The following is a 25,833-nucleotide window of genomic DNA, read 5'->3' on the forward strand; positions in this document are numbered from 1 at the left end:
CCCCGCCCGGCGGGGACCGAAATTCCCACGGGCGTATGGATACGCCCTAGGTCCTTAAGTACCAGGACGTCAAGGCGTATCCATATGCCCTAGGTCCTTAAGTGGTTAAAGGGGTTATCCAGGAAAAATCTTTTTTTTATATATCAACTGGCTCCAGAAAGTTAAACAGATTTGTGAATTACTACTATTAAAAAATCTTAATCCTTTCAGTACTTATGAACTTCTGAAGTTAAAGGAGTAGTCCAGTGGTGAACAACTTATCCCCTATCCTAAGGATAGGGGATAAGTTTGAGATTGCGGGGGCCCCCTGCAATCTCCTGTACGGAGCTCCGACAGCCCGCGGGAAGGGGGCGTGTCGACCTCCGCACGAAGCGGCAGCCGACATGCCCTCTCAATACAACTCTATGGCAGAGCCGAAGCGCTGCCTTCGGCAATCTCCGGCTCTGCCATAGAGATGTATTGAGGGGGCGTGTCGGCCTCCGCTTCGTGCGGGGGTCGACACCCGCTATCTGGCTGGAGAGCCTGGCCCCCGTACAGAGAGATCGCAGGGGGCCCCAGCGGTCGGACCCCCCGCGATCTCAAACTTATCCCCTATCCTTAGGATAGGGGATAAGTTTTTCACCACTGGACTACCCCTTTAAGGTTGTTCTTTTCTGTCTAAGTGCTCTCTGATGACACCTGTCTCGGGAAACACCCAGTTTAGAAGCAAATCCCCATAGCAAACCTCTTCTAAACTGGGTGTTTCCCGAGACAGGTGTCATCAGAGAGGACTTAGACAGAAAAGAACAACCTTAACTTCAGAAGCTTATAAGTACTGAAGGGATTAAGATTTTTTAATAGAAGTAATTTAAAAATCTGTTTAACTTTCTGGTGCCAGTTGATATATATAAAAAAGTTTTTTCCTGGAATACCGCTTTAAGACTACAACTAGGATTGGTTATTACGGTGTGGTCAGAGCAATAAAGGGTGGACATATGTTGGAAAAACTCTGTGGTTTCAATCTTTTCTTTTACCAATCTCTGTGGTTATATCAACAGAAATGATTCCAGATGTGTTACATTTTGTGTCTGTAGGTATATTCAATAAAATCATTCAATGTACTGTAGCTGTAAGCTCAAGGCAAAGTCTATGAAGAATCTTAACTAGCAATCAGTATAGAAGGCAACTTGTAAATAAACCAATATACCAAACCAAAGAATTTAGAATTGCAGTTTTTCTTGGCTATTTGCAGTATAGACAGGTTAAAATCAGACTTAAAATATTGTTGCTAAAAGAAGTTGTTTTGTCTACTTTCTTCCCTTTAAGCATACCCACAGAATCACTGCTGCATGCAGATGTTTACAGGAATACAAACAATATATACTCTGTACTAAAAGCTAGCTGGGGTTTGTTATACCAGTGCTAAAGGGAAACATAAATACAGCATTTGAACCTGTAAAGTTAAAATCCTGTATAAGGCTTAGTTTTTTGGGGGCAAAAACGCCCAAAACATTTCTAAACTGTTGCACAGCATTTTTTTTGCTGTGAAAACGCAGCGGCTAGATGCTTATTGGGACTCCATAGAGAATTATAAAAAGGATAACCCACTTGGCGGTTTTTCTACTCATGACGCTGTTAGAGATGAGCGAACTTACAGTAAATTCGATTCGTCGCGAACTTCTCTGCTCGGCAGTTGATGACTTTTCCTGCATAAATTAGTTCAGCTTTCCGGTGCTCCCGTGGGCTGGAAAAGGTGGATACAGTCCTAGGAGACTCTTTCCTAGGACTGTATCCACCTTTTCCAGCCCACAGGATCACCTGAAAGCTGAACTAATTTATGTAGGATAAGTCATCAACTGCCGAGCCGAGAAGTTCGTGACAAATCGAATTTACTGTAAGTTCGCTCATCTCTATTCGCTGTGTTGCTCTGATTTTGGGCTCAGTGGCAGTTTTCTCAAAATCGCAGCATGGTGTTTTTCAACCTAAAATGCCATAGATTTAACATGTACGGAGGCAAGTAGTGATGTATTTTTATAGAAAGCATGTCTATTGGTTCTGTTTAAGAATCTTGTAGTGCAGCAGTATCTATATATATAAAACTCAACGTGTGTGTATGTATGTATGTGTGTATGTATGTATGTTCCACAAAAACTTCCAAATGGCTAAAGATATTAACATGAAACTTGGCACACATGTTACTTATATGTCAGCAACAAACATAGGATAGGTGATTTAACCCTTACTACACCCCCATTTGCCAGGGGCGGGGTTTATGTTTAAAGTCCCATACAAGTCAATGGGAAATATATGTTACTGCATAACTTCCAAACGGCTGGAGATATTTCGATAATACTTGGTCACATGTTGCTTATATGTCCACTTAAAATATAGGATAGTTTAAAACATAGGATAGGATAATTTAACCCTTAACTACCCCCATTTGTGAGGGTCAGGGTTTTTAAGGTACGGTACGGTACGTCCTTGGTCCTGCTCTCCTGATATAACGCGGGGTTACACAGTAACCCCGCGTCATATCATGGCGGGCCCGGTGTCATAGTAAAGCCGGGACCCGCCTCTAATAGCGGGCAGCGCCGATCGCGGCGCCGCGCGCTATTAACCCTTTAGCCGCACGCTCAGAGCTGAGCCGCGCGGCTAGAAGTGAAAGTTGCCGGCTAGCTCAGTCGGGCTGTTCGGGATAGCCGCGGCTAATCGCGGCATCCCGAACAGCTGACAGGACAGCGGGGAGGGCCCCTACCTGCCTCCTCACTGTCCGATCGCCGAATGACTGCTCAATGCCTGAGATCCAGGCATGAGCAGTCATGCAGCAGAATCGTCGATCACTGGTTTCCTATGAGAAACCAGTGATCAATGATGAAGATCAGTGTGTGCAGTGTTATAGGTCCCTATGGGACCTATAACACTGCAAAAAAAAGTAAAAAAACAAAAGTGAATAAAGATCATTTAACTCCTCCCCTATTAAAAGTTTGAATCACCCCCCTTTTCCAATAAAAAAAAAAAAAAAAACAGTGTAAATAAAAATAAACATATATGGTATCACCTCGTGCGGAAATGTCCAAATTATAAAAATATATCATTAATTAAACCGCTCGCTCAATGGCGTGCGCGCAAAAAAATTCCAAAGTCCAAAATAGTGCATTTTTGGTCACTTTTTATATCATTTTAAAATGAATAAAAAGCGATCAATAAGTCCTATCAATGCAAAAATGGTACCGTTAAAAACTTCAGATCACGGCGCAAAAAATTAGCCCTCATACTGCCCCATACACGGAAAAATAAAAAAGTTATAGAGGTCAGAAGATGACAATTTTAAACGTATTAATTTTCCTGCATGTAGTTATGATTTTTTCCAGAAGTCCGACAAAATCAAACCTATATAAGTAGGGTATCAGTTTAATTGTATGGACCTACAGAATAAAGATAAGGTGTCATTTTTGCCGAAAAATGTACTACGTAGAAACGGAAGCCCCCAAAAGTTACAAAACGGCATTTTTTTTCAATTTTGTTGCACAATGATTTTTCTGTTTCACCGTAGATTTTTGGGCAAAATGACTGATGTCATTACAAAGTAGAATTGGTGGCGCAAAAAATAAGCAATCATATGGATTTTTAGGTGCAAAATTGAAAGAGTTATGATTTTTTAAAGGCAAGGAGCAAAAAACGAAAATGCAAAAACGGAAAAAACCCCGATCCTTAAGGGGTTAAAGTCCCATGCAAATCAATGGGAAATGTATCTTCCCACATAACTTCAGTACGACTGGAGATATTTCAATACCTGGTACACATATTACGGGTCGGGATAGGAGGTTGGGATAGGAGGTCTGGAAAGGAGGATGGGATAGGAGGACGGGATATGGGGTTGGGATATGATAACAATATAGGAGGACGGGATATGGGGTTGGGATATGACAACAATATATGAGGACTGGACATGAAGTCAAAAGCTTCTTCCTTTGTTTATTTTCCTCCCCAACAAGGATTAGGAAGGAAAAACCGGGCAACGCTGGGTACTCAGCTAGTAGGTGAATAAAGCTGTGCAGTGATACCCAAACAGTCTTGTTTATTTTGGTTTACAGTATGAGCATCATTTGCTGTTATGCCACTTAAATATTTAACCTTTGCAAAAGCTAGAAAGCTTGGTATTTAGTCATTTAGGCAAAAGAGATATTATGGCACTATAGCCCTACTATGCATGTGGCACTAACACGTTGCATGCAGCAATTTTATTTCTATAGATTTCTTATGCATCTGGAAGAAAAACCTCTATATAAAATTGGTGTTAAGCTGAAGTACAGTACAGGCTGATACCGATATAAATACATCTGCACTGGTTAATTTTATGGAAATATTAACAAGACATACTTCATTTAAACATTCTATTTTTCATCCATATTTTATTCTTTTCACAGCAATAACATTTCTGTCTGAAATAGCCTTCAATGTCATTTTAAATCGACCAATTTCCAATTCTATTTACATGCACAACAATGACATTTATCAGTTTATTGAATGTATTGTCTGGAAAAATATATTTATGCTGCCATTGAAATATTGTGTAACTATTGCTCGACTAGCCTGGTTCTAAGTATTATTGTATAAGCATTCCCTGTTTCCATTATAGTGTGCCTTGGAAATAAACTACAAATGTATTTAATTTATATATTCAACAGGAAATGATGGAGCTGATAGAAAACATGTACAATTATGTGAGAATGAGAACATTCACATCACTGGGGGCAAATTTCATTTACTAGTAATATATTTGTACTAGAGGCAATGTTCAGACTGAAAGGCCACAACTAGAGATGAGCGTAGTTACAGTGATTCGATTCGTCACAGACTTCTCGGCTCGGCAGTTGCTGACTTTAGCCTGCATAAATTAGTTCAGCTTTCAGGTGCTTCGGTCGTCTGGAGACTCTCTTCTAGAACTGTATCCATCTTTTCTGGCCCACCGGAGCACCTGAAAGCTGAACTAATTTATGCAGGCTAAAGTCAGCAACTGCCGAGCCGAGAAGTACAACAAAATCAAACCTATATAAGTAGGGTATCATTTTAATCGTATGGACCTACAGAATAAAGATAAGGTGTAATTTTTACCGAAAAATGTACTGCGTAGAAACGGAAGCCCCCAAAAGTTACAAAATGGTGTTTTCTCTTTTTTGGGGTAAAATGACAAATGTCACTGCAAAGTAGAACTGGTGGCGCAAAAAATAAGCCATAATATGGATTTTTAGGTGGAAAATTTAAAGGGTTATGATTTTTAAAAGGTAAGGAGGAAAACACAAAAATGCAAAAACTGAAAAACGCCTTAAGGGGTTAAAAATAAAATAAAATTGTTACTTAAATTTGTTGTGTAAAATTTGTAGAATCCCTGTCACTGATTATGCAGATGAAGGGGATGGTTAAGAGCCAGATAGAATCTGCCCTTAAAGGGTTTCTACCAGTAGTTGCCACTCCGCAGCCGGTAGTGGCCCCTTCTGTTCCTGGTGATGTTGAGGAGGAAGAAGGTGTGCTTTCTATTCATTCTGATTCAGATATTCTTTTTATCTGAAACTAGCTGAGTACCTGGCGTTGCCCGGTTTTTCCTTCCTAATCCTTGTTGGGGAGGAAAATAAACAAAGGTGGAAGCTTTTGACTTATTATCCCATCCTCCTATATTGTTGTCATATCCCAACCCCATATCCCGTCCTCCTATATTGTTGTCATATCCCAACCCCATATCCCGTCCTCCTATCCCATCCTCCTATCTAGACCTCCTATCTAGACCTCCTATCCCGTCCTCCTATCTAGACCTCCTATCCCGTCCTCCTATCTAGACCTCCTATCCCGTCCTCCTATCCTGTCCTCTTATCCCGACCTCCTATCCCGTTCTCCTATCCCGTCCTCATATCTCCACCTCTTATCTTGACCTCCTATCCCGTCCTCCTATCCTGACCTCCCATCCCGTCCGCATATCCCAACCTGTAATATGTGTACCAGGTATTGAAATATCTCCAGCCGTATGGAAGTTATGTGGGAACATACATTTCCCATGGGACTTTAAACAAAAACCCCGACCCTCACAAATTGGGATAGTTAAGGGTTAAATTAACTATCCTATATTTTAAGTGGACATATAAGTAACATATGACCAGGTATTATCGAAATATCTCCAGCCGTTTGGAAGTTATGCAGTAACATATATTTCCCAAAGACTTGTATGGAACTTTAAACAAAAACCCCGATTCTGGCAAATGGAGGTGAGTAAGGGTTAAATCACCTATTCTATGTTTGTTGTTGACATATAAGTAACATGTGTGCCAAGCTTCATGTTAATATCTTGAGCCGTTTGGACGTGAGGCTGGAACATACACACACACATACATACTTACATACACACACACATACACATACACACACACACACACACACACACACACACACACACACACACATACATACACACACACACACATTGGGGGACATTTATCAATGTTTGCTTATTAAAAATTGGTCAGGGGAAAGGGGCTCTAAGAGTAAGTTATGTGCCATCCCAGTGAGGGAGAATTTTTGTTTGGTTCTGTCCTCTCAGATGTGTTAGAAGAAGTTGGGGATAAGAAAAGGGGTTCCCAGCTTCCCAACCCCCTAGACAAAATAGACCTTTTCAGATTAAAGGGAAGAGAGGAGGTCAGAATAAGAATAGGGATCATTCCAACAAGTGGAAATTTTCTGGTAAAGGGAGTGGCCCTTATGTTTAATCAGCCTAGTACTCCCACCAAAAAACCTCCCCCCCCCCCCCCCCAATGACTGGATCCTTGAGTAGGTGGCAGACTTAAAGAGTTTTTTCCAGAATGGGAAAAAAATTCTGGTAGCTCTTGGATAATTCAAACTATCTGGGATGGTCTCGGTCTGGATTTTATTAGTTTGCAACCTACTCGTTTCCTGGTCATTAAATGTCCCCCAGGACCTACAGGGAAGTCTTCTTTAAAGGGAGAAGTGTTATCTCTTATAGAGAAAGGTGTTTTGGTTCCTGTGCCTCCACAAGAACAGGGTTTGGGATTTTATTCTACTCTTTTTTTCTTGTGGGGAAACCAAATAGAACGTTCAGGGTCATTATTAATCTTAAACCTCTGAATCGTTATTTGATTTATAATTTTTTAAGATGGAGACAATAAAATCCACAGTTAACCTATTGTTTAACCCCTTAAAGACTCATGACGTACTGCTACATCATGAGTCCACTCCCGATCTATAGCGGGTCGGGCCCGGCCTCTAACAACAGCCAGGACCCGTGGCTAATAGCGCGCGGCACTGATCGCAGTGCGGTGCACTATTAACGCTTCAGACACGGCGATCAAAGTTGATCGCCGCATCTGGAAACTAAAGTAAACCATTCCCGGCAGTAAATCACAATGTTCCGATCAGCTGGGACGCAGGCGGAGGTCTCCTTACCTCTCTCCGCGGCGTCCAGTCGTCGATTGATTGCTCCAAGCCTGAGCTACAGGCTTGAGCAATCGACCGCCTATCTGACTGATCCCTGCAAAGCTATGGCTTTGCAGGGATCAGCATAGGAGATCAGTGTGTGCAGTGTTATAGGTCCCTATGGGAGCTACAACACTGCAAAAAAAAGTTAACAAAGGTCATTTAACCCCTTCCCTATTAAAAGTTTAAATCACCCCCCTTTATCCATAAAAAAACAGTGTAAATAAAAATAAACATATGTGATACCGCCGCGTGCGAAAATGTCTGAACTTTAAAAATATATCATTAATTAAATCCAACGGTCAATGGCGTGTGCGCAAAAAAATTCCAAAGTCCAAAATAGTGCATTTTTGGTCACTTTTTATATCATGAAAAAATGAATAAAAAGCGATCAAAAAGTCCAATCAATACAAAAATGGTGCCGATAAAAGCTTCAGAACACGGCGCAAAAAATGAGTTTTCAAACCGGCCCGTACGTGTAAAAAAAAAAAAGTTATAGGGGTTAGAAGATGAGAATTTTTAACTTTACATTTTCCTGCATGTAGTTATGATTTTTTCCCGAAGTACGACAATATCCAACCTATATAAGTAGGGTATCATTTTAACCGTATGGACCTACAGAATAAAGATAATGTGTTATTTAAACGAAAAATGCACTGCGTAGAAACGGAATCCCCCAAAATTTACAAAATGAAATTTTTTCTTCAATTTTGTCGCACAATGACTTTTTTTTTCTGTTTCGTTGTGGATTTTTTGGTAAAATGACAAATGTCACTGCAAAATAGAATTGGTGGCACAAAAAATAAGCCATAATATGGATTTTTAGGTGCAAAATTGAAAGCATTATGATTTTTGGAAGGTGATGAGGAAAAAATGAAAATGCAAAAACGGAAAAACGCTGAGTCTTTAAGGGGTTAAGGATTGTTTCATGTTGTCTATAGATTTGAAAGATTCTTACCTTCATGTCCCTATTCACATAGATTATCAGAAATATTTAAGGATTGCAGGTTTTGTAAATTCTCAACTTCTTCATCTACAGTTCTGCGCCCTGCCCTTCAGTATTGCCATTGCTCCAAGGGTATTTACGAAAGAAGTTGCAGAAATGGCAGCCCATATCCGAGAAGGAGAAGGGATTTTTATTCCCTATCTAGGCGACTTTCTGCTTGTAGCAGAATCAGAAGTAAAAGTGAATTTTTTTTGTCCTGTACTATTGATATCCTCCATAAGTTTGGTTGGTTAATTAATTGGGATAAATCCTCCCTTACCCTTAGTCAACAGAAATTTTTTTTCTTGTTTGACTCTTCAGTACAAAAATCTTTTCTCCCTCCAGCTAAAATTGAAAAGATTATCTCTTCAGTCAGTGAGATTATTAGATTTCCCTGTATTAGGAGGGGGATGTCAGTTTTAGGTTTGTTCACAGCAGCCATCCCAGCAGTCCCCTGGACCCATTTTCACTCTCGAATTTTACAATTAGAACTCCTTGGGATGGTTTCCAGCAAGATTTGGATAGGCGTACTGTGTTGCCCCCTCAAGTGCTGGCCTCTTTAGACTGATGGTTAGTGAGTGATAACCTTTCTAAAGGTGTAGATTGGGTTTGTCAGGACCCTGTAGTCCTCATTACTGATGCCAGCCCTTGGGGATGGGGTTCTCATTTGGATAGCCTTAATTTTCAGGGCCTTTGGGAGGAAGAGGTGATTGATAGATCCTCTCATTTTAAGGAGCTTTTAGCAGTGTCTAGAATCAGCTAATGATTTTATTAGGGGCTCTAATGTAAAAATCTTCTGGGATAATACCACTACAGTGTCTGTCATAAATAGGCAGGAAACTACAAGAAGTCCATCCCTTATGAATTTGTCTTTGCAGGTCCTGTCCTTTGCAAAATCGCATCTAAAAACAATCTCGCCAGTGCATATCAAAGTGGAACTCAATATCAGGGCAGACTTTCATATGGGGGAATGGCGGTTAAATCCAAAAATATTTCTCAAGATCACAGCCTTATGGGGAACCCCTTTTCTACCTAAAGTTGTCTCAGAATTCCATTTATCACAAGAAGTGGTTCTTCCTTCCTTCTCTGTGAATCCATCTTCAGAAGGTGAAAATCTGTTCCACATGCTTGATATCTGCAGATGTGTTATGGAATATTTTGAAAGGACCAAATATTTTAGGAAAACAGATTGTGTATTCAGTTTGCAGGTCTCAATAGGATAAATTGTGTTAGAGCAGATACCATTGCTAGATGGGTTAGGCAGGCCATTGTTGCAGCTTATTTCTCTGCAGGTCTGTCTCCCCCAGCCAACCTGAGAGCTCACTCTACTAGAGCTGTCGCCTCATCATGGGCAGAGAAAAGAGGTCCTTCTATTGCTCAGATCTGTAGGGCGGCTACTTGGTCGTCCCCACATACCTTTTTTCGCCATTATAGGCTCAGGGCTGACAATCTATCCTCCTTGGCTTTTGGGCGCAAAGTTCTTCAGGTGGTGGTCCCTCCCTAATACTTCTCTGGTATTCTCTCTGGTGGTGCTGTCGTGACGGGGTGGAAAGCCGGTAATTACTCATCAGTAATTCTATTTCCTCATAGTTTTCTTGTTCTTCTTACATGTGGTGTTGCAAAAGAAAAAAAATAGAGCTATGTGTATATATAAAGTGTATAGTATTGTTTTCTAACCTTATATAGGATGTTTCTTAAGTCTCGGTAATTCACTGAGGCAGAGAGGGATGTGCATCCTTTTTATACGCTAGGTTTCCTGTTCCTGGTGGTGCTGTCGTGACTACGAGGAAATAGAATTACCGGTCAGTAATTACCGGCTTTTTGGCCTCAGTGTAAAACACTGTAAAACCTTAGGAAAAGTCGATAAGTTGCCCATAACTACCAATCAGATTGCTTCTGTCATTAAAAATGAAAGACGCAATCTGGTTGCTATGGGCAACTGGTCAACTTTTGCACCACACAGGTCTTGATAAAGCTCCCCCTGCGCACAGTGGAAACTAAAAATTAGCAAGCCCATTGAACCCAGTCTTGCTCATGGTAAATTTGGTTCGCAAAGCTTTCAAACTTTACCAGGTTTACATGAGGATTGCACTGGCACTATTATTAGCACAAGGGATGAGGAACACATGCTGTTGTGCTGCCTGAATGAATGGAAGTACTAGGAACATTGAGATGATGTCAGGGTAGCCCAGCTAGTTGCAGGATCACATGACCCCAGCTTATCAAATCATTGATTGCATTATGTGCCAAACAGCTCCCAGGCCAACCAGGAGACAACGTCGGGGCTGGTTTGAGAGGCTAATAAAACCCTATTTACTGCACTGTATCTGCCATCTTGGAGAGAAAGGAGACAGTGCACAGAAATTTCTGATCCAAGAAAACCTTCACAAATTTAATAAAAAGCAAGCTAAGCAAAGCATTGATCAGTAGGCTGATCTCAGACAGTGATTTCCTGTCACCTACATTACTGCGGGCTGATATCAGACAGTGAACTTCTATTACCTCACTGCATTACTGTGTCCAGTTGGTGCACTAGAGATCCTAGCAGTATTAAAGGGGTACGCCACTGTAAAATATTTTCTTTAAATCAACTGGTGCCAGAAAGTTAAACTGATTTGTAAAATACTTCTATTAAAAAATCCCAATCCTTCCAGTACTTATTAGCTGCTGTAAACTATAGAGGAAGTTCTTTTCTTTTTGAATTTCCTTTCTGGCTGACCACAAGTGCTCTCTGCTGACACCTCTGTCCATGTCAGGAACTGCCCAGAGCAAGAGAGGTTTGCTATGGGGATTTGCTCCTACTCTTGACAGTTTCTAAAATGGACAGAGGTGTCAGCAGAGAGCACTTGTGGTCAGGTAGAAAGGAAATTCAAAAAGAAAAGAACTTCCTGTGTATTATAAAACAGCTGATAAGTACTGGAAGGGATGGGATTTTTTAATAGAAGTAATTTTCAAATCTGTTTAACTTTTTGGCACCAGTTGATTTAAAAAAAAATGTTTTCCACTGGAGTACCCCTTTAATGCAAATGCAGAACTAGTCCACAAAAGTGATCACATTACAATACAAAGCAAGCTGAGCCAAGCAGTAGGCTGACCTTTATTTTAACATAAATACGCATTATAAGGCTAGGTTCACACTACGGAATTTCCGCTTTGAAATTGCAGGCATAAATTACGCTTGCTAAAATGTATAGTGTAGTGAATGAGTTTCCGTTCACAAATTCACACTTCAGAATTTGTGAAGCAGAATTTGTGAATTGAAAATCTGCTTGGAAATTTCCGCCTGAAGAATGGCGTTGCTCATTCTTCAGGCGGAAATACTCGCAGAACACATTGCAGTCTATTTCAGACTGCAGTGTCCGCACAGTCCTAGCGCCGATTGATTCAGTCAGTGTTGGCCAATTGGAAATTTTCTTCCCGGAGATTCCGTAGTCTGAACCTAGCCTAAGAGTTTATAGTGAATGTGGAATACGCTTTTTGGCCAAGTAACATGTATTTTCTGAATTTAATCCAACATATAGTATTTCTATCTGGGTTTAAAATAATATGCATTAAAAGTGTTTATAGTGAACTTGTAATATTAATTAAAGCCAAGCTATGTGTATTTTCTGGGTTTAATCAAACATATATTATTTCTACCTGTTTAACATCATTGTGCATTAAAATAATTTAGAATGAAAGTGGAATACAGGCCAAGTTGCCTGTATTTTTAGGGCTTAATCGGCTATATAGTGTTTCTACCAGGTTTTAAAGGGGGTATCCACCATAAGGTGATTTTAGTACGTACCTGGCAGGCAGTAATGGACATGCTTAGGAAGGATCTTCAGTGGTCTTGAGGCTAAATGGCTATGTCATGAGATTACCATAACACTGTGGCTAGCTTTTTGCGAACTGCTATTTCCTGTTTGACTTTTCTTTTTTTGACTACAAATCCCACAATTCCATCTTCCTCCCTCTCACACATCAGCCACCCCACCCATTGAAACATAAATGAGCTGCATCCATTCAAATCAGTGTGGTTTTCAATCAGGGTGCCTACAGCTGTTGCAGATTGATCTCTCTCCCACCAAGTGATCCCTCCACCCATTGAAGCAGACAGGCTCCCTGTCATCAGCTAACTAGCGGGTCAGGTCTCGGCCGCATTGCAAGCTGGGGAAAATCTGAGACAACAGTCATTTTGTATGCTTGTAAAAATACATTTTGGAGTGAAAATCACAGAAAACAGTCACACACAGGTACAGACACTATATTATGAACTACACTAACTTTACAGCCCCTGTAGCATAGTCAAATAAAATTCCTGGAATACCACTTTAACCATAGATAAACATTGAGAGTCCACGCAGAATAGGCATCTATTTCTACCTGTGTTATGCATTAACCCCTTAAGGACGCAGGACGTAAATGTTCGTCCTGGTGAGGTGGTACTTAACGCACCAGGACGTACATTTACGTCCTAAGCATAACCGCGGGCATCGGAGCGATGCCCGTGTCATGCGCGGCTGATCCCGGCTGCTGATCGCAGCCAGGGACCCGCCGGCAATGGCCGACTCCCGCGATCTCGCGGGCGTCCGCCATTAACCCCTCAGGTGCCGGGATCAATACAGATCCCGGCATCTGCGGGAGTTCGCGATTTAAATGAACGATCGGATCGCCTGCAGCGCTGCTGCGGGGATCCGATCATTCAGAACGCCGGACGGAGGTCCCCTCTCCTTCCTCCGTCCGGCTCCCGGCGTCTCCTGCTCTGGTCTGTGATCGAGCAGACTAGAGCAGGAGATGACCGATAATACTGATCTGTTCTATGTTCTATACATAGAACAGATCAGTATTAGCAATCATGGTATTGCTATGAATAGTCCCCTATGGGGACTATTCAAGTGTAAAAAAAAATGTAAAAAAATGTAAAAGTAAAAGTAAAAAAAAAGTGAAAAATCCCCTTCCCCAATAAAAAAGTAAAACGTCCGTTTTTTCCTATTTTACCCCCAAAAAGCGTAAAAAACATTTTTTATAGACATTTGGTATCGCCGCGTGCGAAAAAAAAAAAAAGTCCAAAATTCCTACTTTTTTAATACATTTTATTAAAAAAAATTATAAAAAATGTATTAAAAGTTTTTTTATATGCAAATGTGGTATCAAAAAAAAGTACAGATCATGGCGCAAAAAATGAGCCCCCATACCGCCACTTATACGGAAAAATAAAAAAGTTAGAGGTCATCAAAATAAAGGGATTATAAACGTACTAATTTGGTTAAAAAGTTTGTGATTTTTTTTAAGCGCAACAATAATATAAAAGTATATAATAATGGGTATCATTTTAATCGTATTGACCCTCAGAATAAAGAACACATGTCATTTTTACCATAAATTGTACGGCGTGAAAACGAAACCTTCCAAAATTAGCAAAATTGCGTTTTTCGTTTTAATTTCCCCACAAAAATAGTGTTTTTTGGTTGCACCATACATTTTATGATATAATGAGTTATGTCATTACAAAGGACAACTGGTCGCGCAAAAAACAAGCCCTCATACTAGTCTGTGGATGAAAATATAAAAGAGTTATGATTTTTAGAAGGCGAGGAGGAAAAAATGAAAACGTAAAAATTAAATTGTCTGAGTTCTTAAGGCCAAAATGGTCTGAGTCCTTAAGGGGTTAATATGCATTAAAAGTGTTTATAGTGAAAGTAGAATACACCTTGTAGGCTGTTACATGTATTTTCTGGATTTAATCAAACATATAGTACTTCTACATGGGTTTATCCTTAATATGCATTAAACTTGTTTCTAGTGAACATTAAGGGTGTACTCACATGTACAGTATCCTGTGCAGATTTGATGCGCAGCCTCTGATCTGCAGTTACAAATCCTGCGCATCAAATCTGCGCAGGATACTGTACGTGTGAATAGACCCTAAAGGGGCACTCCGGGGGGAAACTATTTTTTTTTTTTTAATCAACTGGTGTCACAAATTTGTAAATTACTTTTATTTTAAAATCTTAATCCTTCTAGTACTTATCAGCTGCTGTATGTTCCACAGGAAGTTTTCTTTTTAATTTATTTTCTGTCTGACCAAAGTGCTCTCTGCTGTCTCCTCTGTCCGTGTCAGGGACTGTCCAGAGCAGGAACAAATCCCCATAGCAAACCTCTCCTGCTCTGGACAGTTCCTGATATGGACAGTGGTGTCAGCAGAGAGCACTGGAGTCAGACAGAAAAGAAATTCAAAAAGAACTTCCTGTGGAGCATACAGCAGCTGATAAGTACTGGAAGGATTAACATTTTTAAACAGAAGTTTTTATATAAATCTGTTTAACTTTCTAGCACAAGTTGATTAGAAAAAAGTTGTTTTCCACCAGAGTACCCATTTAAGTCTATTTGAATATCCGTGTGTAACAGTAACAAAATGGGCAAAAAGGCCCAAGAGGTTAAATACATCCAATGGCCTGTATTTACTGTACCTGTCTAGTTCTTAGACAGTGTAAAATGAATCATGTTATGGAGAAGAAAGAGCTGAGCAGAATAACTAGTAATTTATTCATGTAAATCTCTGGGCTAAGTAGTCATATGGGCAATCCTACTCATTGATTGACAGCTATCGGTCTGTGTGTCCATAGTGAGAATAAAGATTGGCATGAATAAATTATCCTGGAGTTATCCTGGAACTTTTCCCACAAAATGATATATCTATTTGCGCAGCTTCTCCTGCTCTATAAAATTATGTCTGTAGAGTGGATTGCATTTTCGCTGTGACAGGTTCCCTTTAAATATTAAGCGTTGTATAGTGCACTGGTATATACAAATAAGAAAGCTTAACATAAGTTCATATTTTTAATAAGAAATTATCGAGCATGTGGTACTAAAGGTACAACCTCAGTGGGAAATCTATGATTGATGCATGTATTTGATACGTTTTTATATTGCTGGAAACAACAGTTTATGGTTTTTATTCCATTTTTATGACTGTTTTCTTGATTATGCATCTCAAGTTTATTGCTATTGATCTAAATATTTTATATGACCTTTTGTTAAATCGCACACAGAGCCTGAGGTGTATACTAGAGATGAGCAAAGTTACAGTACTTCGTTTCTTCACAAACCTCGCTGCTCTGCAGTTGCTGACTTTATCCTGCATAAATGAGTTCAGCTTTCAGGTGCTCCGGTGGGCTGGAGACTCTCTCCTAGGACTGTATCCACCTTTTCCAGCCCACCGGAGCACCGGAAAGCTGAACTCATTTATGCAGGCTAATGTCAGCAACCGAGCCGTGATGTTCGTGCAGAATCAAAGTGCTGTAACTTCGCTCATCTCTAGTGTATACTAGTGTCATGCAGAAAGTCAAAGGGGTACTCCGGTGGTCAACGTGCTTTTCCGTTTTTGACTTACCCTATTTGTCTTGTTTCATTTCTATTCTTGTTTTTTAGGCAACTCTATTTCTGTTCTTTGTTGTCTTTTTATCCCCCACTTTGTTTTCCTATCTTTGCTTCTATTTCCTGTTTCTTGCTGTGCTGAAAACTACAAATCCCAGCATGCCACATTCCTTGCTGGTTTGAGGCGGCTCCTTTTTTTTTTTTCCGCCCTTTACCCATTCTACTATTTTCCTGTGTCGGCCCCCTTATACACAGCACACTAATATAAATCAGCCCTGGTTGGGATACACTGGCATACACACACAAAAGGGACTACAACTCCCAGCATGTGTCATTCAGGAGTCCTCAGTTTGTGGTATAACACCAGCATGCTGCCTCTGTAGTCTCCTGGGGGTTGTAGTTCACCACACCTCTATAGGGCATACACCAGTGTTTCCCAACCAGGGTGCCTCCATGTGATGCAAAACTACTACTACCAGCATGCCCGGACAGCCAAAAGCTGGTTTGTAAAGACTAGCAAATGCACACATAACAGGGACTACAACTCCCAGCATGTGTCATTCAGGAGTTGCGCCCTCTCCCTCCTTCACACACATAAGTCATCCCCAGTCCGAGATTATTCCCCTGCAGTCTATACATCCCCAGCCCGTGCACCTTGTTATCCTCCCCTTCAGATAACACTCGTATCTTCTCTGTCGTCTTTCAGTGCAGACCTGCATCCTCAGAAGACAGAGCAGGGGAGGGGAGATGCGGAGCTGTGTATGTCCTCTCTCCCCCCTTGCTCTGGCTTCTTTCTCTCATGCAGACCTGCGTCCTCCAGTAGGTGGAGATGAGGGGGCGTGGCTTCTTTCTCTCATGCAGACCTGCGTCCTCCAGGAGGGGGAGATGAGGGGGCGTGGCTAATCTCTCATGCAGTTCTGAAAGAACAGAGAAAAAAAAAAGCCATGACATGTTGTCCACAGCCTAATCCTAACATGTGGACAACAGTAAGAGATCCAACACAGAACTACAGAACTTCCTGGCCCACAAACAGGTAAGAAAAAAGACACATGCTACACAAATATATAATACATGTCAATTGCAAAAAACATGAACATTAAAAGAAGATGCAATATAGCCAAAAATCTTTACCACCTGAGTACCCCTTTAAAACACACCACAACATATTTGCATACAGTGTAGTTCATGCTATGATATTGTTTATCATATCCACATTTATTTAGCTCATCACGTACATAAATGTGTTCTTATCACTTCAGTTAAAACTTTGCACTGTAGATGGTTTGGGGGGGGGGGAATAAATGTCACATACACTTGTAGCTTATCTGTCAGTTTTTTGGCTTTTCTAGAAATCTGTGTGTGTTTAAGTGAAATTAATGACATTATAAGTATAGGAGTTTTCAAACTTTATTTCAGATATAAGATATTAAATTACAAATACATATGCTCCCAATACCTACAGGGTAAGTCAGTCAGTGTGCATATACCAGATGGTTTAGGTGTAAAAGTTAAAGGGGTACTCTGCCCCTAGACATCTTATCCCCTATCCAAAGGATGTCTGACCGTGGTGGGTGCGGTGGCTGAGACCCCCTGTGATATCCGGGCAAGCACCCCGGCATGCTCACCCCTTAACTGTAGGTGCCTAGTAACCACTTACCTTATGGGGTTTTGTGTCTTAAAGGGGTACTCCGGTGGAAAACTTTTTTTTTTTTTTAAACTGATGCAAGAAAGTTAAACAGATTTGTAGATGACTTCTTCTTAAAAAATCTTTACCCGTCCAGTACTTTTGAGCAGCTATATGCTACAGAGGAAATTCTTTTCTTTTTTAATTTCTTTTTTTTTGTCTTGTCCACAGGCTCTCTGCTGACACCTCTGTCCATGTCAGGAACTGTCCAGAGCAGAATAGGTTTGCTATGGGGATTTTCTCCTGCTCTGGGCCGTTCCACAGGCTCTCTGCTGACACCTCTGTCCATGTCAGGAACTGTCCAGAGCAGAATAGGTTTGCTATGGGGATTTTCTCCTGCTCTGGGCCGTTCCTACAGATTTCCTCTGTAGCATATAGCTGCTAAAAAAGCACTGGAAGGGTAAAAATGTTTTAATAGAAATAATTTACAAATCTACAAAGCGGAGGTGTGATATTCGGCACTGCTACACCTGGCTAAGCTGGACTATTGGACGGACACTCGACTAGGAGGTTATGCTCTATTGACGTTGTCAGCCTGTACACCCGTATCCCGCACGATACGGGTGTACAGGCTGTAAAAGAAGGACTGAGTAGGTCCAATAAATCAGAAGTATTTATAGGATTCATAGTTTCGAACTAACGAATAGTACATTTATGTTTGGAGACCGATGGTATAAGCAGGACACCGGGACCCCGATGTGTACCCCGGTGTCCTGCACTTATGCAAATCTCTTTTTGGCTGAATTTGAAAGGCAATATATATATTCATCCATGAACCCATTTATTGGGCAATTAAAATGTTATGCCTGTTACGTGGATGATATATTGATAGCATGGGCAGGGACAGAGTTACAGTTCGATAACTTTGTAAAACATTTAAACGAAGTGAGCAAAATGAATCTTGCTTTTACATCACAATTCGGTGGTTTATCCATTGAGTTTCTGGATGTTAAATTATCAGTCAGTGGTAACAGGATAACAAGTGAGGGGTATAGAAAGGAAATGTCCAGGAACACCCTCCTTCACTATTATAGCTCTCATCCAGCATCATTGAAGAAGGGTATTCCTTATGGGCAATTTATTCGCCTGAAACGTAACAATGCATTGGAAGAGACGTTCAATAAACAAGCTGATGATCTACAAAATAGACTGATAGACAGTATCCAATACAACTAATACCAGAAGGTAGAAGAAGAGCAACAGAGATGAAAAGAGTCAATTTACTTAAAAATAAAAATAAGAACAAGATATGCTTACCTGAACAGAGACGTTTCACTTTTACATTTCAGAACACCTCTTTAAATAGAACTATAGAACAGGCAATAAGACGCAACTGGCATATAGTAGAAAGTGATGTAGAATTAAAAGAAATCACAAATAAGAAGCCACTAGTCTCATATAGGAAGAATAGAACTATAGGTGATATCCTAAAGAAACAAGAAAAAGCAAAGAATAAAACATAGAATACATGGCTGGAAAAATTTACCCCGAAAGGAAATTTTACTTGTAAGTCATGTAGTTTCTGCAAATATAATGCTGAGTTGAAAACGATGAGACTAGGTGCCATTATGCATACAGTGTCAGACTTCATCTCGTGCAGAACTAAATTCGTAATATATGTCATTTACTGCCCCTGTGGGTTCTATTATATCGGCAAAACGATAAGACAGTTGTGCGCTCGTATTCGGGAACACTTATATTCCTTTTGCACTTTAAAAGGAGCGCCAAGTCTTATAGCCCATATGATGGAGACCCACAGGGGACAACTGGACCATCTTAAATTCTCTGGAATAGAAAGAGTTAAACCTAAGTCGGGGATTAGCCTAGACCAATATCTATTGCAAAGAGAAACCTATTGGATCATTCAGACAGCAGCAGCCGGTCCTCTTGGCCTTAATGAGAAGGTAGATTATGCGCCCTGTTTTTAAACTGTATAATTTTTAACTTGCTCACTTTTTTAACAAATTTCTATTGTTAATGCTAGCTTCTACTGACGCACTTACAAAATGGCGACGATTAGCCAATGACGAGACTCTAAGGAGGACTCGTCAGGTACGTCAGGTAAGGAGGGCGGTCCTGAGCTTTTGCGATTGGCCGCTCACCCGTATAAGAAGTAGCACAGAATTCCACGTAGACATGGCCGGATGATGCTCGTGTAACGAGCGAAACAGAATCTGTTGCCTACTACTTACCCCCCCTGCACCGATCCCTCTCCCCGACTGCATTACATGTTGTGAGTATTTTTCAATAAAGAAGCTGATTTTGGAGAAGATTGGTGAGTGCCGATTATTTCTACTCCTTCATTGCATTGATAATTTACAAATCTGTTTAACTTTCTGGCACCAGCGGAGTACCCCTTTAACAATTAGATTGTTATCCAAAGTTCTGGTGAGGGGCAGCAGTCTAAATGGGATTTATACAGCCAATTACCCAAATTGCAGCTAAATGTCAAGGAATGTTTATCATCAGGGACAAAAAAATTTCTGGATTTGCTGTGACCCACCAAGGATGAAGTTCTGCAGAAGCTGATGTTAGGTTATCCAAGAGTATTTATGTCTCAAACGCAATAAGTTTCGGGGATGTGTCTCTGCTATTTCAATTGAAAGACAGAGGTCTTTGTCTTTCACTTGAAATACATGTAAAAACTTAGTATGTTTACTGCTGGAATTAGCAAGAAAAGTATGATTGTTATTATACTTAAAAAGAGTCGGAGGAAGACAAGGTGACCTTAAATTAGCAAAGATACCAACAGAGTTAGGATGGATTTCTCTGCCAAAGCAGTTGAAGATACCTACTAAAAATGAATGCTGCCAATACCTACAGGGTAAGTCAGTCAGTATGCATATACCAGATGGTTTAGGTGTAAAAGTTAAAGGGGTACTCTGCCCCTAGACATCTTATCCCCTATCCAAAGGATGTCTGACCCTGGAGGGTGCGGTGGCTGAGACCCCCTGTGATATCCGAGCCAGCACCCCGGCATACTTATTGCAGACTTTATGCGGCTGTGGTCGTGATGTCATGCCATGCCTCCTCCTGACAAGAATCTGGGGGGCCAAGCTTGATGTCAAAACCAACCAAGGCCGCCCACAACTGGCATTCTGAACATAAATGGTCAGAACGCAGTGGTGCCGACCCGGAGATTGCAGGGGGGGGGGCAGCGCCTCCCCCTGTAATCAGGCATCTTATCCCGTATCCTTTGGATAGAGGATGAGATGTCTAGAGGTGGTGTACCCCTTTAGGTTACATAGGAGTACCATAATTAACTAGGAGAAAAGAGAAGATAGAGGAGTTATCCCACAATCATAATTACTAGAGATGAGCGAATTTTTGAAAAATTTCCCAAAAAATTGTTTCGGTTCGAATTTATTCGCAGCAAATCTCTATTAAAAATGGCTATTTCTGGCCTACAGAGAGCCTCGATGGGGTTGTAGAACACTTTGCCTTGCTGTAACACGCATAGGGTGTGTGCTGGGTTAGTGAAATAATACTGCTATTCAGTATGCCATGCAGATCAGAGGCGTCTCTATAGAATCACTGTCGCAGAGTGGCACAATGGCAGAGCCTGAAGACGGCATCAGTATGAGGAGACCATAGAGTGGCTGCACGACACAGCGTGCAGGTGGCGGCAACATGAGTAGACCATATAGTGGCTGAATGACACAGCCTGGAGGTGGCGGAAGCATGAGGAGACCATATGGTGGCTGAATGACACAGCCTGGAGTTGGCGGCTGCATGAGAAGACCATATAGTGGCTAAATGACACAGCGTGGAGGTGGCGGAAGCATGAGGAGACCATATAGTGGTTGAATGACACAGTGTGGAGGTAGCATGAAGAGAACATAAAGTGGCTGAATGACACAGCCTGGAGTTGGGAGCAGCATGAGGAGACCACATAGTGGCTGAATGACACAGCCTGGAGTTGGCAGCAGCATATAGTGGCTGAATGACACAGCCTGGAGGTGGCAGCAGCATGAGGAGAACATATGGTGGCAGAATGAGACAGCCAGGAGGTGGCATCAGTATGAGGAGAACATATGGTGGTAGAATGAGACAGCCTGGAGGGGGCAGCAGCAGCATCAGGAGTCCTGAAAGTGACTCGGTGACAGAGTGGTGCGGTGGGTGGCAATACCGGTACCCGGTGACAAAGGTGGGTGAAAAAAAAGAACTTGGCATCAGATGTGTGGCATCAGGCGGGTGGCAGGATCAGAATAGTAGCTGAGGCAGGTAGGCAGAAGAAAACACTCTTTTGTAAAAGTGATAGTGTGCACAGGTAAGTATTGAGGATATGCATAACGTAAAACATGTGGCCGTGAGATGTAGGCGCCACGTCTCCAGTGCCCTGACCAGTCATCGTTTCCAACACGTGTTGTAGTAGATGAAGCAGTGGAACGACGTTGTTCTACCCGTAATCCTGGCGACTGACTAATAATGTGTACAAACAACCTGTTAGTTTTTGAATTTATGCTGAGAAGCAAGTAGATAAAAAAACAAATTGTGGATGTGCGACCATGTCTGTTTTCTCTACTTGAATTCACATTGTGTTTTCTATCCCCCTCTGTTTCTATCCCCCTCTCTGCCCACTCGTTCCCTCTGTGGGCACTGGTGCTGCGGCGGTGGTGATCGCCGCCCAGTGCTATGCCATTTTATGCTAAGAATGTTAGGGACCCACTCTAAATAGGTGGCCTTGACGTGGCGAGTGGGCTCGTACTTTTTGATCAAAATGTATACTAACAACCTGTTAGTTTTTGAATTTATGCTGAGAAGCAAGTAGATCAAAATACAAATTGTGGATGTGCGACCATGTCTGTTTTCTCTACTTGATTTGACTAATAATGTGGCTTCCTCAAAGGGCCTGAGCAAATGGCAGGTGTCACATATGAGCTGCCACTGGTTGACATTGAAGTTAAACAGGAGAGTCCCCCTATCCTCTTGGATCATCAAGAAATCGGTGATGGCTTTTCTCTGTTCGTATAGTCGGTCCAACGTATGGAGGGTGGAATTCCAACGTGTGGCAACGTCACAAATAAGACTATGTTGTGGGATACCGTTCTGACGCTGCAGCTCATGGAGGTTGTGCTTTGCGGTGTACGAGTGGCTGAAGTACATGAAAAGTTTCCTTCCCATCGTTAGGATGTCTTGCAAATAGGGGTAACTCTTGAGAAATGCTTGACAACCAGATTGAACACGTGTGCCACGTAGGGTACATGTCTCTGGCTTACTTGTCGCAGCGCAGAAAAGATGTTCTTCCCATTGTCGGTCACCATGGGTCCCATTTCCAGTTTTCGTGGAGTAAGCCATGATTTAATTTCTTGATGAATGACTTTTAGCAGTTTCTCTCCTGTGTGACTCCGTTCGCCAAGGCAAATCATGTGGAGAACACACATGGTATGCTCGAGGGGCACTGAGACTTGTCCGTGCAGTGGAGGCTGAGGACACAGTGGAGGATAAGGAGGCAGAGTCGCACACTGTAACCGGACCAACGGCCTGAGATCTTGGAGGCATAAGCGGCATGACCTGTCCAAGTTGCTGTTGTGGCAGTGCAGGAACCACATTCACCCAGTGAAAAGACATGTATTGTCCCTGACTGTAGTTACAGCTCCATACGTCGGCGCTGCCTTGCCCTTTGGTACACACCGACAGGCTCAAGGACTGGCCCACCTTCTGTTCCACAAAATTGGTACTGCCTTTTTGCAAAGAAATGACTGCTTGGGACTCTCCACCTCGGCTCGGCACAAGCGAACAGTTCTCTGAAAGGTGCAGAATCCACCACTTGAAAAAATAAAAAGGGACTGCAGCACGAGCAACTTGAACAGGAGCACATTCAGATTCTGCCCTGTTGGATGAGTGGGCGCATACTGTTGTCTCTTGGACATGGCTTCGTCGATGGATTGCTGGCGGAATGACTGACTCAAAGTAGGAGGAGCAGGAGCATCTGGAGCGACAGAAGATGGGTATGACACACAACTCCCTTCAGCTGAGGTGGGGGAACCTTGGCTGGCTGAAGCAGGCTGGACCACCACATCGGAGCCATGGCTCTCCAAGGCCGCTTTAGAATGACGCTTCATATGTTGAGGCAGGGCCGTGGTGCCAACATTGGGACCCTGGCCACACCACCTTCTGCCGACAGATCTTGCATGTGGCCAGGTTAACATCCACCAGAGGGTTCAAAGACGGGCAACCAGAATAATACGGGGAATGGGAGGACTACAGTACCCAGAAAGATTATCAGAATTACGTTTTTTTAGTTTAGAAAAAAGAAGGCTTAAGGGAGACCAAATAACTATGTATAAATATATCAGGGGACCTTACAGAGATCTCTCCCATGATCTATTTATACCCAGCACTGTATCTATAACAAGGCGGCATCCTCTACGTCTTGAGGAAAGGTTTCTACACCAGCACAAATGGGGGTTCTTTACTGTAAGAGCATAGAGTCTGTGGAATTCTCTGCCAGAGGAAGTGGTCATGGTGAACTCTGTAAAAGAATTTAAAAGGGGTCTGGATGCATTTTTGGAGAATAATAACATTACAAGTTATGGATTCTAGATCTATATAGGCAGAAGGTTGATCCAGCGATCCATTCTGATGCCATATTTGGAGTCGGTAATACATTTTTACCTCGAGTATGAGTGTTTTGTTTTAGCATTCCATTGGATCAACTCAGTAGGGACTCATTATGGTTATAGGTTGAACTTGATGGACTCTGGTCTTTTTTCAACCTTTTGAACTATGTTACTATGTTACAGATGCTTGATGAAAAACTGCCACACCACCGAGTAGCTGATTTTACCACCAAAAGTCTGCACTGATTGACTGCTACTGCCGCCGACTCCAGGAACCCCTGTTCCACTACCTCCCGGGAAGGTAGGGTGCGGCAAAGCAGGTGGTCTACCCCGGGTATGTTTGGCTCCAGACTTTCCACTTCTGCCACCATGCTGACTGTCAACCATTCTACCACCTTGCTGGCTCAGCTGCTGCCTCACGGGCAACCTGCAACCCTCTTCTACTGATGATGATGAAGCCCCTTCTGCACCCAGCTCCCAAGTGCAATCAGCTTCATCATCATTGAGTTGTGTCTCCAAGTCACTGATGTCCTCCTCAGATTGTTCAACAGTGTCTGCTTCAGGAGCCTGAACGCTCGCAACACCACCTCCCACGCCACTCTCCTCATCATTACTTGCCCGCCTAGTGGAGGAAGCGGCAGATGTCTCCTCCACTTCTTGACTGGGCAGTAGCTGCTTACTGTCCTCTAGTAGATCATCCTCACTAAATAGTCGAGCTGAACCCACAGCATAAGATACTTCTGTGGGGGAGGGAACAGCATAGGACAGAAGCAATTGGAGGACAGGGACTGCTCCCGAACCATGTCAACTGAGGGTTGTGTCTGAGGAACCCACCGACTGTTGACTGGGGGTGTCAGATGTCACTTGTGAGGAAGTGGATGACCGTGTTAACCAATCGATGATGACAGATGGGTTGCTAGTCGAGACATGACCACTAGCTTATGCCGGGAGCTCAGGCCTCTCGCTGCGACTCTTGCTGCCACTCGCCCCTAGTCTGCCGTGACCTCTGCCTGATGCATTTATACCTCTGACACTTCTCTGTGCACATCCTGAAATTTCTCTGCCTGACCTACTTAGTGAGTATATGAGGGGAGGACAATGCGCTCCAGTACGCTTAAAAAAGTATTCGTCTACATCAGCCGGTATGTACTTTTCCTGGCCTTTCACAGTATCTAGGCCCTTAAGACTTTAACAGGAACACAACAGTACTCCACTTAGATGTACGTATGTGTTATGCACTTACGAGGGGAGGAAAATGCACTCCAGTACGCTTAAAACAGTATTTTTTCACAACACCAGCAGTACACAACAGTGCTGCAGCACACAGTCATTGTGTACTACACCTAAAATTGCACTCTCTCTCTCAATCTCACTCCCTTCCCCATCAATGCTTCTAGGCTGGATTTGGGCATTAGGTGAATCGCTGCTGTAAAAAAGCTTTTCTGTGCATTACACTGCTCTCTGTCCCTCTCTGTAATAGAACGCTGATGTGACTGGGAGGTGAATCGCTGCTGTAAAATTGCTTTTCTGTGCAACACACACTGCTCTCTGTCAATCTCTCTGTGCAACAGAACTCTGATGTGACAGGGAGGCGAATGGCTGCTGGAAAAATGCCTTTCTGTGCAGCACACAGCGCTGTCTGTCCCTCTCTCTCTCTGCAATAAAAGGCTGAAGTGACTGGCCGCAAGATGGCTGCCGATTATATGGGGCTGTGACATCACAGGGGTGACTGGCTGCTGATAGGCTGCATGTGATTCAGGGTCATCCTGCCAACCCTTGTTCCC

Source organism: Hyla sarda, chromosome 4 (assembly GCF_029499605.1).
Source record: "Hyla sarda isolate aHylSar1 chromosome 4, aHylSar1.hap1, whole genome shotgun sequence".
In the NCBI taxonomy this organism is placed as follows: Eukaryota; Metazoa; Chordata; class Amphibia; order Anura; family Hylidae; genus Hyla; species Hyla sarda.